At 38.4% G+C, this 17,526-nt stretch overlaps 1 long non-coding RNA gene across 1 annotated transcript in view; it reads left to right on the top strand.

Annotated features, from left to right (window-relative positions):
* The window catches only part of LOC143986608 (uncharacterized), a 1,042,213-nt gene that overhangs the window by 502,149 nt on the left and 522,538 nt on the right, over positions 1-17,526 (top strand). Inside the window, exon 3 of the long non-coding RNA XR_013276550.1 lies at positions 5,848-5,923. This is a non-coding gene — a long non-coding RNA (uncharacterized LOC143986608). The remainder of the gene's footprint in view (positions 1-5,847; positions 5,924-17,526) is intronic.

The raw sequence follows: 17,526 nt of genomic DNA, 5'->3' as shown, positions 1-17,526 counted from the left end.
ATATTGTGTCACAGAGGGAGATAAGCGCACAGCTTGTCTGTTCAGAATACAGCTCTGCAAGTTCCTTTGTTCTTCTGGAGGGGGGTGTCCCTTTCCTCCAATCAGCTCTCACACAGTGCAACTGCAACCTCTTCTCTGCTGCTGACAGATGAAGAAAGATTTTTAACACAATTTGCACTTTTGTAAGGATGTAGACAAGAGAAGACTGCAGTTAAACAAGTAAAACGTATGTAGGTGGATTTGTTTATACTCATTTGTCCAAGGTTTCAATTATAGACAATCTGTCTGAAAGGAAACAACTTTTTTCTTATGCTTTGCGTTTTTTCTTGTAAAATCAAAATCAGGGCCCACTGTTTCCCAGCAGAACATTGCCCAAAGCACCACACTGCCTCTGCCAACTTGCCTTCATATACCACATCCTGGTGTCATCTCTTCCCCAGGTAAGTGACCCACCCAGCCATCCACATGATGTAAGAGAAAAGGTGATTCATCAAACCAGGCCACCTTTTTCCATTGCTCGGCAGTCCAGTTCTGATGTTCGTGTGACCATTGTAGAAGCTTTTGGCTGTGGACACAGATCACCATGGGCTTCACAGCCGCATACGCAACAAACTGAGATGCCCATTCTTTTATGCTTTTACCACATCAACTTCATGGACACCATGTTCATTTGCTACCTAAAATATCCCACCAATTTTCAGATGCCGTTGTAACGCAACATTCCCTTTACCTGTCAGTGCTCATAATGGTATGGCTGATCAGTGTATATATATATTTAAACCTCAAAACATTATGATTGCCCACAATGTATTTTAGAGAGTCCTGTTCAAACTTCAGAACCCGTTCTTGGGGTCTGCCAACTCAGTTAAAACACTTTTTCCCAGTAGAACTGTGCAGGTGATATGTACCGAGGTCTAGGTTGTCTAATGATAAGCCAAAATAATATATAATCCTGGTGAATTCAAACGTAGAGGATGAACAATTTCTGCTGTTTGTGTGTACCTTAGAATTTGCTTTTATTGCACAATATAAATATATGTGGCCTTCTGTCAACACACATTTTGTTTTCCTAATTTCAGATCTCACTAACTGCACATGAAAACTGGTATTGCAGTTCAGCTATGGAAATATAATAACATTCAATGAGAGCCTTTCTATCACTCGGCCAGATTTAAAAAAATAAGTGCACTTTTGTGATAAAAAATGAAATGTTATGTTGTTTCATAAACCTATCTCCATAAGTAAAGAGCGCTGGGCCTTCAATGTGTACAAATGACTTTATCTGGAATGATAAAGCAATCGAAACTGGAATGGCCCAGTAGAGATCTCAGGAGACATCAGGAGAAAGAAAAAAATTAAAATTTAATTTGAAACTCATATAATTTATATGGATATATACATATACAGTATATATATATATATATATATATATATATATATATATAAATACAGTTGTGCTCATAAGTTTACATACCCTCGCAGAATTTATGATTGCTTGGCCATTTTTCAGAGAATATAAACGATAACACAAAAAGTTTTCTTTCACTCATGGTTAGTGTTTGTCTGAAGCCATTTATTATCAGTCGACCATATTTACTCTTTTTAAAACATAATCACTACATAAACTACCCAAATTACCCTGATAAAAAGTTTACATACCCCAGTTCTTAATACCATGTATTACTCCCTTTAACATCAATGACAGCTTGAAGTCTTTTGTGGTATTTGTGGATGTGGCTCTTTATCTTCTCAGATGGTAAATCTGCCCATTCTTGGCAAAAAGCCTCCATGAGTGAAAAGAAACACTAACCATGAGTGAAAGAAAAGTTTTTGAGTTGTCATTCATATTCTCTGAAAAAATGGCTAATGGCACGTACACACGACCGGACTTTCCTGCAGAAATATGATGGAATAATTTCATCGGATATTCTAATCGTGTGTGGGCTTCATCTGACTTTTTTTTTCAAAAATTCTGACGGACCTAGAAATAGAACATGTTTTAAATCTTTCTGACGGAATCAATTCCTATCGGGAAAACCGTTCGTCTGTATGCTATTCCGACCGACCAGAAACGACGCAAGGGCAGCTATTGGCTACTGGCTATTGAACTTTCCCGTCATATGCGCTGTACGTCACCACGTTCTAAGCAAACAGGCTTTGATGGGATTGTGTGCAGGCAAATCCGTTTCAGGGGAACTCCGTCGGAACTCCGTCGGGAAGACTGTCAGCATTTATTCTGACGGAAAAAACTGTCATATGTACCCGGCATTAGAAATTATAAATTCTGCCAGGGTATGTAAACTTATGATCTCACAAAAGTGACTGCAACCCACATATTTTTGTAAATATTTTATAATATCTTTTCAAGTGACAACACTGAAGAAATTAGGAGTAATGTATATTGGACTGTTCTGTTTTCTGACAATAAATCTATAACAATGAAGAATTTATATTTGTACCTATATTGTATTATTCTACTTAAAAGAAAAGAAAAAGAAAAGTTAGGTTTTACATTTTTCACATTGATTACGATTTGTAAATGCCATGGATTACAAAATGCAATGTAATAGTGCTCACTACTAAAGGCAAAAAATTATACTTTGGATGCACATATCTAAGGTAAAATGCCATAATAGTTCAAATTCTAGTGAAGCGAGCAATGATTGACAATGACCTGATTTCTGTACATTGTATAAAGCAGGTGCAGCATAGTTATAAAACACTACTGCGACCTTCTTAGGGGTGGTATGGCTTTGCAGCATGAATCTTGCTTTATATTACTTCTAGTCAATAAACTCTCAAAGTCAAATGTTGACATAGCTGAAAATCGAATATCACAAACAGAGCAGTCTTCAGTGTAAAGCAAACCTAAGTGAGACATTGTGCAGTGAGTGTAACCTTGCTTCTATTTAAAGACTATAGAATGGGTATTAGAGTATTGTTTGAATTATTTTTGCTTACTCTTTCATCCTGCATTGTTCTGAGATGTACTGACAGATTGCAAGTTCGAAGGTGGTGCACTGATAGCTGTCCAGCCTATTGCAATTTTCAAGTCTTGCCACAGATTCTCAAATGAATTTAGGTCTGAACTTTGACTGAGCCATTCTAACACATGAATATGCTTTGATCTAAACCATTCCATTGTAGCTCTGGCTGTATGTTTAGGATCATTATCCTGCTGGAAGGTGAACGTCTGCCCCAGTCTCAAGTCTTTTGCAGACTTTTCTTCTGAGATTGCCCTTTATTTGGCTCCATTCATCTTCCCATCAACTCTTACCAGCTTCCCTGTCCTTGCTGAAGAAAAGCATCCTCACAACATGATGCTGCCACCAACATGTTTCATGGTGGGGATGGGGTGTTCAGGGTGATGGGCAGTGTTAGTTTTCTGCCACACATAGCATTTTGCTTTTGGGCCAAAAAGTTAAATGTTTTCTTTGCTTCTCACAAACTGCAAATGGGACTTCTTATGGCTTTCTTTCAACAATGGCTTTCTTTCAACAATGGCTTTCTTCTTGCCACTCTTCCATAAGGGCCAGATTTGTGGAATGCACGACTAATAGTTGCCCTGTGGACAGATTCTCCCAACTGAGCTGTGGATCTCTGCAGCGCCTCCAGAGTTACCATGGGCCTCTTGGCTACTTCTTTAATTAGTGCTTGCCCAGTCTGGCAGTTTAGGTTTGCAGTTGTGGATTGAACAGTGCTTTGTGAGATGTTCAAAGCTTGGGACATTTTTTTTATAACCTGACCCTGTTTTAAACTTCTCCACAGCTTTATCCCTGACCTGTCTGGTGTGTTCCTTGGCCTTCATAATGCTGTTTGTTCACTAAGGTTCTCTAACAAACATTTGAGGGCTTCATGGAACAGCTGTATTTATGCTGAGATTAAATTACATACAGGTGGACTATATTTACTAATTAGGTGACTTCTAAAGACAATTGGTTCCTCTAGATTTTAGTTAGGGGCATCATAATAAAGGGGGCTGAATAAAAATTCACACCACACTTTTCAGATATTTATTCGTAAAAAAATTGAAAACCATTTATCATTTTCCTTCCACTTCACAATTATGTGCCACTTTGTGTTGGTCTATCACATACTGTACTGGTTGCTGAATTAATACAGTGAAGTCACTGTACTGATCCTCTATTGTGAAAATGTTGTGAACGACACTTGCTGGTTGGTTGATGCTATGTGTAGAAACAAATCTCTGCAACAATAAAATTACTGTTCATTTTATTTATTTATTTATATATTTTTTCTTGTGTGTTACTCTGGCACTTTGACCACAAATGGTTGTTATATCTTAGTTTTGTATAGCTACATATTTGTGGATGCCCATTTAGGTGCTATGTAGCTAGACACAAGGTCTTTTTTATTTAGGAAAAGAAGGACTTTACAGTAGGGACTAGTCAAAGTACTGAACTTCCACCCAGGACTAAAGCCAAAAGCCTCGGAGTCATCTTTGACTCAAACATGATGATGAATGCACAAATAGGACCAGTACTCAACGGGTCCCACTACCTTCTTCCCCTACTGCGTAGACTCATCCGCTTCATCCTGGAAGGAGATACGGCAACAATAGTTGGAACTATCATCAATTCCTGACTCGACTTCGCAAATTCCCTCTACCTAGGACTTAAAAAATATCAAATTTCACATCTACAAACAATCCAGAACACAGCAGCCAGAGGGGTAACTGGAAAAAAAACCACAATAATCAATCACCCCGTCCCTGAGGACCCTCCATTGGCTAGCTGTGAAGGAACGAGTTACATTCAAAACCCTCTGCCTCACTCACAAATGTGCACAAGGAAAAGCCCCACAATACCTCTGTGACAAAATAAAGCACTACACCCCAGGTCGCACCCTCCGGTCAACTAATTAGAACCTTCTCCTTATCCCCAAGACCCATTACAAATTAAAAGGCAAATGAAGGTTCGCAGTACAAGGACCACAGCTATGGAATGCTCTACCTGTGGACATCCAGGAAACTATCTGGCCTTCAGGAAGAAGCTCAAGACCCATCTCTATATCTATCTATCTATCTATCTATCTATCTATCTATCTATCTATCTATCTATCTATCTATCTATATATATATATATATATATATATATATATTATATATATATATATATATATATATATATAAAATATATATATATATATATATATATATATATATATATATATATATATATATATATATATATATATATATATATATATATATATATATATATATATATATATATATATATATATATATACATACATATATATATATATATATATATATATATATATATAACTCATCTGCACAAGTTACATCATCTTAAGAACCCTTTATATCAGATACCTGGACTTGAGCTACTGAGCTTGTGCATCTACTGTGGTCATTGTTAAGGACTCCTATTTTTCCTGTTGGATTTTGTATTTTTATTTTATATGAAATATACAAATACAAGGGGAGGCACAGAAAGCTGGCCAAGAACACAAAAATGCCTGAAGGAACAGGACAGTAGGGAGTTAGGGTTCAATAAGATGACCAAGGACCAAAAAAAAAATGCCCCACTTATTATTTTTTGGGTTGAATTACTTTTTATTTCCACACCCTCAACATATTAGACAAGAGCTGATGAGACACAAACTTGCTCAGAAACTAACCAATATGTTTAAAATCAGAATTAAGACATTGATAATGAACACACAGGTTGTTTTCTCAATGTATACTATAAAACAGCAAAATGCTATTTTTCCATATTTCAAATGTATGAATATATTTTTCTGTATTTTCTTGACCTATGTTTGCTTAAAAAAGGTAATTTTTATTTTTTATTTTTTTAGGATTATATCTGATGAAATGCCCCATGTTTTTCTGATTCTTCAGTTCAGAAATTTTCTTCTTAGAACCGCATAAAAGGTAAGTTGTAAGATTATGCTTAATGACGTTTGGATTATCATAGCACATCTCTCTCATTGATACTGTCTAACATGTTTGTCAGGCTCCAGCATTTGCCTCATCTAGTTATATATTACCTTAGCAAATCCAAATGTTCGTTACAAACAGCATTTTCCAGCTTTTTCAGGGGACATAATTGTGTGTACTCCAGTCTTTTCTATGCTTCTAACTATCCAGCTATGTGCTAATGTTGCCCCATTTTGATTAAAATATTGTTCCTAAGGCTAAGGGCCAGGTTGTTTCTAGAAGTTTTGGACCAATGGCAAATATATTTATACAACCAACCAAATGAAATCACATGTACTGGTTGTGAGCATAAATTATTGTTCTACATTCTTACCAATTTTTTGGATGGTGTTGCTATACCAGAGAGACCAATAAATGACTTTAATATTGCTTGATGGGCCTGTGTGTGGTTGTTTAGAACCTTGGTACCCATCATGGGGTGCAAGGTCCACACACAACACACAGCCCTTTACTGCTTGCTATACAACCCTTTTCAGGTCCCAGTAGAGAAAACATTGATTTGAAAGGGGGCAGATGTTGTAGTGATTTCTAACAGTCTCATGTAACCCGTCTATAGTCTCTGACTGTCTTCTTTAGCAAGTCTTCAGTATTTAGGCAAACCTGTAGCATGCCTTTGGTTTCTGAACATCTTGTTTAGTATGTCTCCAGTCTGTGACAGGATTTTCTGAAGCATTGCATTATAATGAATATTATGTGTGGCTTTTTGGTGCAGTTGAGGTATCATATACCCTATTTATGTTGACAACCTTCGGTCTACAGTTTTCAGGTTGTTGATTTAGTAAGAGAGTAGAGGCTATTCACTTAGCAAAGTGAATATTTAATTTGCCATGCTTGTTGAATAAGGAGAATATGTGTACACTTCAATTATCCAGTCCGGTGCTAGCAAAATGTTTCTATCTGCTTGCTCATTATGATATATCGAAAGTGAACACAGCTCAACTTTATTGTAAAACTACAGTGAAAACTCAGACGTGCTTCCACTATCTCTGCACTATGCAAGTATCAGGTTTCTTAAATTGTATAGAGTACACAGATGAGAACAAATTACGTATTAACGTTATATGTAAATAACATCAGTTGCCGCTTAAATGTCATGCATAACAATATTGTTCAAGTAGTAATGATAGTAGTACACGGAATCCAGCTCAAGTTTCTAAAATCACTACAGCAGTGCTACAGTCATAATAAATTATTACCAGCTTTCATATGTTAGAACCACACAAGTAGCTGCAGTTGAGAAGAGTCCCAGAAGACACACAAATGGTGATCCTACTACAATAAATGACAGTGCACATCACACCAGAATCCATGCGTCACATTCCCCTTTGGGGTTCACACTCACCAGAGGGATGAACACATCAGGCATTGATATGTTTGAGCAACTGCCAGCCTCATATCATGGAGAAGGTCACACCTTTGTCCTGGGGTCTCCACCGGTACTCGGATAGAAGAAAGGCTCATAAGGTTTGATATTTTATTATCTCACGTTTATTTAAGTTTCAAGTAAGTACATCCCATCCATTGCCATCAGTCAAAATTGTGTATTTTGCCCTGTACACACGGTTGGACATTCTGATGATAAAATTGGTCTGATTTTTTCCGACGGATTTTGGCCCAAACTTGTCGTACATACACACGGTTGCACAAAGTTGTCCGTAAATCCGATCATTCAGAATGAGGTGACGTACAACACGTACGACAGGACTATAAAGTGGCCCATAGCCAATAGCTTTTTTCTCCTGATTTATTCTGGGCATGCGTGGCACTTTGTGCATCGGAATTGTCTACATACGATCAGAATTTAAATGATCGGATTTTGTTTTCGGAAAATTTTAGATCCAGATCTCAAACTTTGTGTGTCGGAAATTCCGACAGAAAAAGTCAGATGGAGCCCACACATGATAGGAATTTCCGACAACACTATCCGATCGCACATTTTCCATCTGAAAGTCCGACCGTGTGTACAGGGCATAAGACTATCTAGGCATCAACGGTGGACGCTGCCTTCCTATAGCGCAAGTCTCATCATTACCTGGATCGTGGCAAATGCTTATCGATGCCTAGATAGTATTATACGCAATTTTGACTGATGGCAATGGGTGGAATGTACTAACTTGAAACTTCAATAAACGTGAGAAAAAACAATATCACACTATATGAGCCTTCCTTCTATCCGAGTACTGGTGGAGACACCAGGACAGGGTGTGAACCTCTCCATTATATTGAGGCTGCCAGTTGCTCAAACATATCAATGCCTGATGTGTTTATCTCTCTGGTGAGTGTGAACCCCAAAGGGGAATGTGACGCATGGATTCTGGTGTGATGTGCACTGTCGTTTATTGTAGTAGGATCACCATTTGTGTGTCTTCTGGGACTCTTCTCACCATCTATCAACTGTACCTACTTGTGTGGTTCTAACACATGAAAGCTGGTCATAATTTATTATGACAGTAGCACTGCTTTAGTGATTTTAGAAACTTGAGCTGGACTACTGTCATTACTACTTGAACAGCTCAACTTTACCTTACAGTATTCATCAATAGAAGTGAACATACACTTTCTTCTTTAATACGTTGTAAATAAACCCCTATCAGTTTTTTTTTGTTTTTTTTTTATACAGTCTCAGTAGAGGTGCCAGCTATTTAGAAATTTACAAAATATCAAGACTTTGTAAATTTTATGTAGAGACAGTTTTGGATTAAGTAGAGAAAGGATAAAACCCTATGAGGTTATTTTTTTTTTATGTAAGTGTCCCATGGGGGAAATTTCCCTTCACTTTCTGTCCCAGAGACATAACAAGAAGTGAGAGGAATTACTAAAAAAGTAGGAGGAAGTGCCCTTTTAGACATTTGTCACAGAAAACAGGTGTCTCTGCAAAGTTTTACCCATACTTTTATTTCTGGTGACAATTGTAGCACTATGGATTTGCCATCACTTTGTGTCATGAGGATAATGGTTTCCAAGAAAAATGAAGAGCATAATTATACTCAAAAGAGGCACATACAGCCAGAAAATCCTTCCCTACTCTTTCCGAAAAAAAAAAAAAAATAGCTTTTACATACATTTTAATTTTGGCCACACAAAAAAAAAAAAAAAATTGAAAACAATGTACAGTATATGATATATTCAAACATTTTTTTTGCATGCCAATACTGATACTTACATGTTCTTATCCAGCTGTGAGTGCTTCATCTCAATGAATAGTCACTTCCAAGCATGTTAAACCTAGTACACACCATCAGAAAATCATACCAAAAATACCTCTTTTGAAGCAATCATACAATAATTTGATCACTAGCACACAGATTTAGGCCGAAACTATCTGAAGGGGCGAACATGAACATTTTTCTTGTATGATACCAGATTGTAGGATGTTCATTTAATCAGTACAGTTTTCATCAGAAAATACAATACAAACACATTATATCACTTCTGAATTGTTATTCTGTCGTACTAGAATTGTTGTATCTTTAGAACCTATTCATTTTTGATATGGAGACTAGCATGCAAAAAAATATGTCCCATAATCTCATCGGGTGTACCAGGCTTAAGCCATACCATGAAGCCATACCATGAAGCCATACCATGAAGCCATACCGTGAAGTCTCACACCGCTTCCAAAGGAATAAAAACAACTTTATTGATCTAGCACAACTTCAGGATACTCCAGTTTTGCCCCCTAGGTGAGCTTTTTCACAGAACAAGAGGACATGGGGAAACACTGTAATGTTAATTATTTGCTCATTACAACACTGCTAACAATATCTAGGTCAGCCATTCTTAACCATTCTCTGATCCAAATTAAATAATTATAGCAGGTGTTCTCCCAGACCATAATATTATTTTAAGGAGTCCCCAGGGGTAAAAAGTTTGAGAAAGGCTGATCTAAATAATCAACAATACTCAAGGGAAAAGCCTTAATTGAGCTCCACTAACAGGCAAACTGCATAAGAGAGAGAGAAACTGGTTGAACAACCTGAAGTTGTGCTGGACCAATAAAGTTGTTTTTATCCCTACAGAAGTGGTATATGACATCTTTTATGTTTCATGTGCAAACCATATTCTGGTGATGAATTTAAAATACATTTTTGGGTTATCTTCCAAACAATTTAGAGTTCTGTAAATATTACTGTATAAAATCAGATTGTTAATACAGTATTTACACACTTAGACCCCATACACACTATTTCATTTTCTGCAGATTTTTGTCTTCAGATTTACCAAAACATGTAATGCAAGGGCCTACCTGACTGCATACATATGAAACTTTTAAAGTGGTTATAAACCCTTACAAACCACTTTGACCTACAGATAAGCCTAGATTAAGGCTTACCTGTAGGGCTAAGAAATATCTCCTAAACCGTATAATATTTACAAAAAGACAGTCACTGCTGTCTACGGCGCATGCGCTGTAGACAGTGGCGCGCAGGTGCACTGTGCAGATCGCGGCAATATGCCGCGAGTGTTGGCTCCCGTGCGCATGCGCGGGAGTGACGTCATCGTTGCTCCGGCGAATCACAGCGCCAGAGCAGCGAGACCTGGAAGTCACTCTGGGATCCATGGCATTGGTGGACATGAAGACGGAGGACCGCTTCGGGGGCTTCGTTCTCAGGTAAGTGATTCATAATGAGCTAGTATGCTATGCATACTAGCTCATTATGCCTTTGCCTTGCAGGTTGCTTTTTTTTATATTATGTCCCATGGGTTTACAACCACTTTAAGGTTAGACCTCCTATTATATGGTTTTGGTAAATCTGAAGACAAAAATCTGCAGAAAATGGAATAGTGTGTATGGGGCCTTACCTTATGTAAATATATTATCATTACTGAAGTGAAACTAGTAAACCGTAAAAAATTGCATGTCATGCCATTATTATGTACTGTCTGTATTTTTTACATTTTTGATTTAGGAAAAATTATTTGTGTTCTTGTAAATAGGGACTAGAATCAGTTTTCCTTTTAAGGTATTTCTAAGTTCTCTACTGCAGTTCTACAGTTGGTCATTTTTGTCGTACTGTGTTGCAGCAATTGATTCTGCTCAGGCAGCTGGAATAGATGCTTCCTGTAATTTTAGCTGTCTACCAGACCTCATGGGAAACCGTCTAAAAGCTGATTTTACATGACAGGTGTGTTCACAAGGGGTGTTTGTCCTAATGATGTCTATATAGATAAGTAAAGCGCCAGTGCACACAAACCTATCTCGGCTTTTGTTAGCTACCAGAGGGTTAACTGAAAAAGTTTCCTATGTGTCTCAGGGACTCCAGTGGGGAGAAAATGCAGGGCCAGATTTCTAGATAACAAACATTTGCTATGAATGCCCTAAGGCTTTGGTACTTACGGCCTAAGGTGGGTGACACCAGACCTTTTCCTTTTTGTCTAAGGCATAGGTACTAGGTAGAGCTCCAGAGGACAGCAAATAATCTCCCACGTGTCTTATGTCTTAGTGTCAATAACACATTCCCATGTGTAATAAAAGAATCCGAAGTGCACTCTAGCCTACCTATACCAACCTTCCAGGCCCCAATCTTTTGCTGTCCTTATAAAGTTGGTACATTTTTTTGGTAGATTAATAAACTTAAAAGAAGCTCACTTGCTCTTGGTTCTTAACTGATAGAAGACTAAGACTGCCAGTTCATTTGTAGATGCCACTGATGCAGAGTAGGTAAAATGGTCCTTTCATCCTCTCAGCCTGGATGTGCCTGGCGTAGCTATAACAGCTAGAGCAGGAGGGAAGTGGTCCAATGCAGTTGGTCTAGGGTGGCATAAAGCATAAATTGGACCCAGCTCACATGTTCTGAAAATTATTAGGGGCTTGTGTTCAAAATGTATTTTATATTATGGAGAATGCAGCAGGTGGAGTAAAAAAAAAAATGTCGTAGCTTTAATATACATCTTTGCCCATACTATAGAAATAAAACTATTTTTTTTTTACCAAGCTTTAAAACAAGTCAACATGGACATTTGTAGTAATTCAGTCCCAACTATCATGACAGAGACTCTGAAGTTTGGTTTCAGTTGGCTTCTAACAGCTCACAGCAGCCGTTGATCATTTACATTAGAAGTCTGCCAAGTCTTTACCACCTGACAAAAAATAAGTGGCGAGGACCTGTTGTGAATTTTCTGCATTGCCTGCAGCTGAGTCAATAAGTTATTTTTCTGTTTGTTAAGAATTTGTAAATTACTTTCCATAGTCAAGGGGCCGGTACAGTTGAGTTGGACTTAATTGTAGTAACAGAATCAGGAACTAAGTATTATTGCAGTTATATTCCATGTGTTGTTGCACCAATAGAAATAAGACAACTTCCTGTTCTGGATCACACAGACTCCAATGCATTCCGTATTATCTCCTCTGTGTTGCATCGCACATGTGGGAGTGCTAATGTGATAAAACACTGCATGAGTGAGCTCTCTGCTTATCTGTGATTGGTATTCCTGCTTGTGCCTGTGTCACATCTAAATACGATGTAGCACTCACCTGCATGAGCAGTAGACTGAGAGACTCAGGTATTGTGGGATATATAGTTTCTTCAAAGGAAATGTCAGTTCTCAGACTACAGACAGAGGTCATGCTTCAATCTGTTCAGCGCTGTGCCACATGCCTCCTGTTTTAACACTAATTGAAACAGTTAACACAAGAATGTGAAGATTTACTCTGATATAGGCTGTCCATACAGGGCATCAGGGATCAATGCACATCTTATGCAGGTGAAAAACACTTGGTGCAGGTTAGAAAGTTTTACAGTCCACAAGGCGAATCAGTCCTCCAAGCTGTTATTATTATTGATGTATCACTTTGTGGGGTCCTGAATCATTAATGTTGCTAAAGTAGTCATTGTGTTGTCTATTCAGCATAGTCAGAGCTAATTGTGAAGAAACTATGAGGATTTGAAAAATGACTCTTGTGTATGGGTTGACTTTACAGACCAAATCTTTATGCATTGTAGTAGTTATAATATAACTTTATAATAGTAAATGTGACTATTTCTCATGTTCTTGGTGGAGCTGCCATTACTCTTTGGCACCTTAAGTGTATTTTTGCCTCATTTCCTCTTGGTGATCCCTTTTCTCCTGTAGATTATAGATCCACTAAGAAATAACCATGAATAACTCAAGGAATGCAATAAGAGTTTACAAATTGCCTACTTGGTAATCCTTGCAATTGCAATGGATTCCCTTAATAAATATTAAGTGCAATGTGTATCAAATAGGTCACGCATAATAAAGGTGCCTAAACATAAAAATATGGAAAGTGCTTGACAACAGTACCTAAATGAAGTCCATCATAAGTGCTCCAGCATAAAGTGGTTCTCAATGGTTCTCAAATAAATTCCATCATAAAATGCTCCAAATCTTTAATTCAAGTTACTGTCCCTTTATGAAAAAATGCTGCACCAGTGCTCTGTACAATCAAAAAATGTCACCGTAACAATCCAACATCCGTGCCCCCTATCAGGGTATGCACTCACCTGCAGGAATTGAACCCCCCACCCTTATACTGAGGTGGGACACGCAGGCTTCAATACAATGAATATATATATATATAGCAATTAAGCAATTAAGCATAACTGCATGTACTGCGTGTTCTGCATATATATATATATATATATATATATATATATATAGATATATATATATATATCTATATCTATATCTATATCTATATCTATATCTATATATATATATATATATATATATATATATATATATATATATATATATATATATATATATATATATATATATATATATATATCTATATCTATATCTATATCTATATCTATATATATATATATATATTATATATATAGTATATATGCAGTACACGCAGTTATGCTTAATTGCTGAATTTAACTCTAATTTTCATTTATTTTTTAAGCCATTTCTATTTGAGGTTGGGGGTTATGAATAAAGCAGTGCCCTAAAAACTCTTAGTTTGAGAATGAATTGCTGCACATAGGCTTTAGCTATAGAGGTGATTGAGGGCCCTTTTCCTTGTTACTCTACTGCTTGTCAGGAATATGTAAATATTGGAATTTTCACAGGCTGGCCACAGTTCTACCTAAAGGTATGTACAATAAATTAAAGATAAGTGGATTAAACTAAACCCGAACACCAGATTGTGAGGGCAGATTGGGAGAGCTGGAAAAAGATCACATTTTTCAAAGCTGCTTATTGATATTATTAAGATTTTGGAAGTACTTTCTCCTAAGTTGTAGAATTGTTCAGTTTTAGAAGAATGGCAGAATTCCACTTCACATTACTTTTGTGTCATACTGGTGGCTTCCATTTCGCTACAAGTGTAACGCACAATTGAACTTCATCTGTCACCACCGATCAATATTGTCTTATATAACAGTAGGCTTGGCAACCTGTGGATTCCCATCTGTTGCAGCATTACAAGTCCCAGCATGCCACAACAATCACACTCTTTGAACCCATCGAAATGCAAGGAGTTAAACAGTATGTACGTCTGATAGGTTTGCTTGTGAACTTTTAATTTTTTTTTCACTTGCCGTATGCTTTATTTAATATTGCCATTTAAATGTGTATTAACATATATGCTATGCAAACTTATGGCGTTAATAGCACTGAAAGTTAGTGTGCTACCAAAGTCACTATTAATATGTGTCCCAGAATGCTCTTAAAAAAATAATCCAAGGTGCAAAGAAAGTCAGCCAATTATCTAAAACAAAGAACACATATTATTAATTTCAATATTTTTTTACATTTTTAAATTACAGTAGAATTTGAGGGGAAATGTTCAACAGCAACATAGACAGCAATAAAAAGAAAAAAGTAAAGAAAAGAAAAGATTTTAAATGGACATATACTTTAATCATGCCAAAGCACTAAGTAGTACCCTTACAGACTTACCTTGAAAAAATAAATTATGTTTCATGTGCCTAGTTATTATTTATAGCTATTTGCAGTGTGAAGTCATGTAAAGTACCGCTGTCTGAATTCTGGTCCTATGAGATTTGAACTGAGATTTGATGCTGTCATTACCAGTGGCGGCTGGTGCTTAATTTACTTGGGAGGGCAGCCCACGGCCACCCCACCCCCCCCAGCCAGCCAACCAACCACATAACCCCCCAGCGCTCACTTGAGCGCCACCCCCTCATCGCTCGATCGATCGCTGTTGCACGCCAGCCCCCCCACTAGCCTCGCAATTACTCCACCCAGGTGGCCGCTTCCCTCACTCTTTTTGAAGCCAATTAGAGCCTCTGACTGTAATTATGTGTTTATAAAAGAAAAAGAAAATATTGGAATCCATGCATGCAGCGCCCTGCATGTAGATTAGGTGGCTGGACGCATGGGTCAGGGGGGCGGTGCCCCCAGTGGCCAACACTGGTCACTACTATGCTGCTCACCATTTTTCTTTTCTGGATGGAATGCTGTACCTGAAGACCTACAGTGCAAGAATCTCTCATCTTCTGTTTTATTCATTCTGTTGATCTCTGCTTTCCTCACCTGTCCGGCTGCTTCACAAATATTCTTTTATCAATCATTATTTTACCAGTCATCGGGGGGCATCTTTGACATGAGGAAACAAAGGGGTTCATTTACTATCGGCAAATGGAATGTGCACTTTGTAAGTGTAGTTGCCCCAGAAATTAGTAAATTAGGTAAAGCTTTTACCCAATCGCATGCAATGCAAATGAAAAATACACAATTTTTGCTTGCTTGTGATTGAATGATGGAAGCTTCCCTTCATTTACTAAGCTCTGGAGCAATGCATTTGCAAATTGTATTTAGAAAATCAACCATAAAGCTTCTTCTCCTGTACCAAACATATAGTTAAACTTGAAAATACACCTAAATCCTGAAAACATTATGTATTTCCTGAAAGCTCGTGTTAAATAATATGGTCTATTTGCCGTTTCTTGTCAAATAATTTTTGCGCTATTAGTTATCAAATCTACATTAAGGCTCAGTTCACACTGGTGCGATGCAGGAAACCCTGCAAATCCAATGTGGGCTCCCGCATCACACCTGACTTGCAGGCCGTTCACACTGCTCTCTGCGAACCGCTACAGGTGTCAATACAAAGTTAACGACACCCCCAAGATCAGTTCGCAGTGTGAACTGTCAATTCGGACACCCATACGATCCGATTCTGTTGCGGACAAAACAAGGGCCCTGTATAAGTTTGGTCCGAATGTGATGCAAATTCAGCCATACGGTTTGTATGGCTGAATTCACATCGTGCAGACATGTGATTTGCACAGCAATGCGGTGCAAATCACATGCAGTGTTTGGCATCGCACCAGTGTGAACTGAGCCTTTAAAAAAAAAAAAAAATTATTAACCACTTGCCGCCCGCCTTATAACATAAACACGGCGGCAAAGTGGTTTCAAAATCCTGACCAGACGTCATATGACGTGATCAGGATTTTGAGCCGCTGCCCGCCCCCGGGGGCGCGCATTGCGGCGATCGTTGTTGCGGGGTGTCAGTCTGACACCCGGCAACTACGATCTTGGTAAAGAGTCTCTGTCGGAGACTCTTTACCACGTGATCAGCCGTGTCCAATCACAGCTGATCACAGTGTAAATAGAAAGAGCCGATGATTGGCTTTTCCTCACTCGCGTCTGTCAGACGCGCGTAGAGGAGAGCCGATCGGCTGCTCCTCTGACAGGGGGGTCTGTGCTGATTGATTATCAGCGCAGCCCCCCCAAGGATGCCCACACTGGACCACCAGGGACTCCACCAGACCACCAGGGATGCCTAGCACAAGGTATGCCACCCTAGACCACCAGAGATTCCAGTCAGTGCCCACAGTGGATGCCAATCAGTGCCCACAGTGGATGCCAATCAGTGCCCACAATGGATGCCAATCAGTGCCAACAATGGGCATCACTGATTGGCATGCATTATTGTTTGGCACTGATTGGCATCCATCAGTACAGTTAATAAAATACAATGCCGCCTATCAGTGCCAATCTGTGCTGTCTATCAGTACCCATCCGTGCCACCTATCAGTGCCAATCCATGCCCACCTGTGCCACCTATCCATGCCCATCTGTGCTGCCTATCCATGCCCATCTGTACCGCCTATCCATGCTGCCTATCCATGCCAATCCGTGCCACCTATCAGTGCCAATTTGTGCCACCTATCAGTGCCCATCTGTGTCGCCCATCAGTGCCACCTATCAGTGCCCATCAGTGCCGCCTATCAGTGCCCATCAGTGTCGCCTATCAGTGCCACATATCAGTGTCCATCAATGCCACCTCATCAGTGCCCCTTCATTGGTGCCACCTCTTTGGTGCCCATCAGTGCCGCCTTATCAGTGCCCATCAGTGTAGCCCCATCAGTGCCCATCAGTGAAGGTTTTGAAGTTTTTAAACTGAAACAAAAAAAATATAATTTTTTCAAAATTTTCAGTCTTTTTTTCTATTTGTTTAGCAAAAAATAAAAACTGTAGAGGTGATCAAATACCACCAAAAGAAAGCTCTATTTGTGGGAAAAAAATGATAAAAAATGTATTTGGGTACAGTGTAGCATGACCGCGCAATTGTCATTCAAAGTGCGACAGTG

Source organism: Lithobates pipiens, unplaced genomic scaffold (genome assembly GCF_037356315.1).
Source record: "Lithobates pipiens isolate NorthernLeopardFrog02 unplaced genomic scaffold, aLitPip1_a1.2 Scaffold_17, whole genome shotgun sequence".
NCBI classification, from domain to species: domain Eukaryota; kingdom Metazoa; phylum Chordata; class Amphibia; order Anura; family Ranidae; genus Lithobates; species Lithobates pipiens.
The sequence above is the reverse complement of the archived record's forward strand: the minus strand, read 5'-3'. Positions and strand labels throughout refer to the sequence as shown.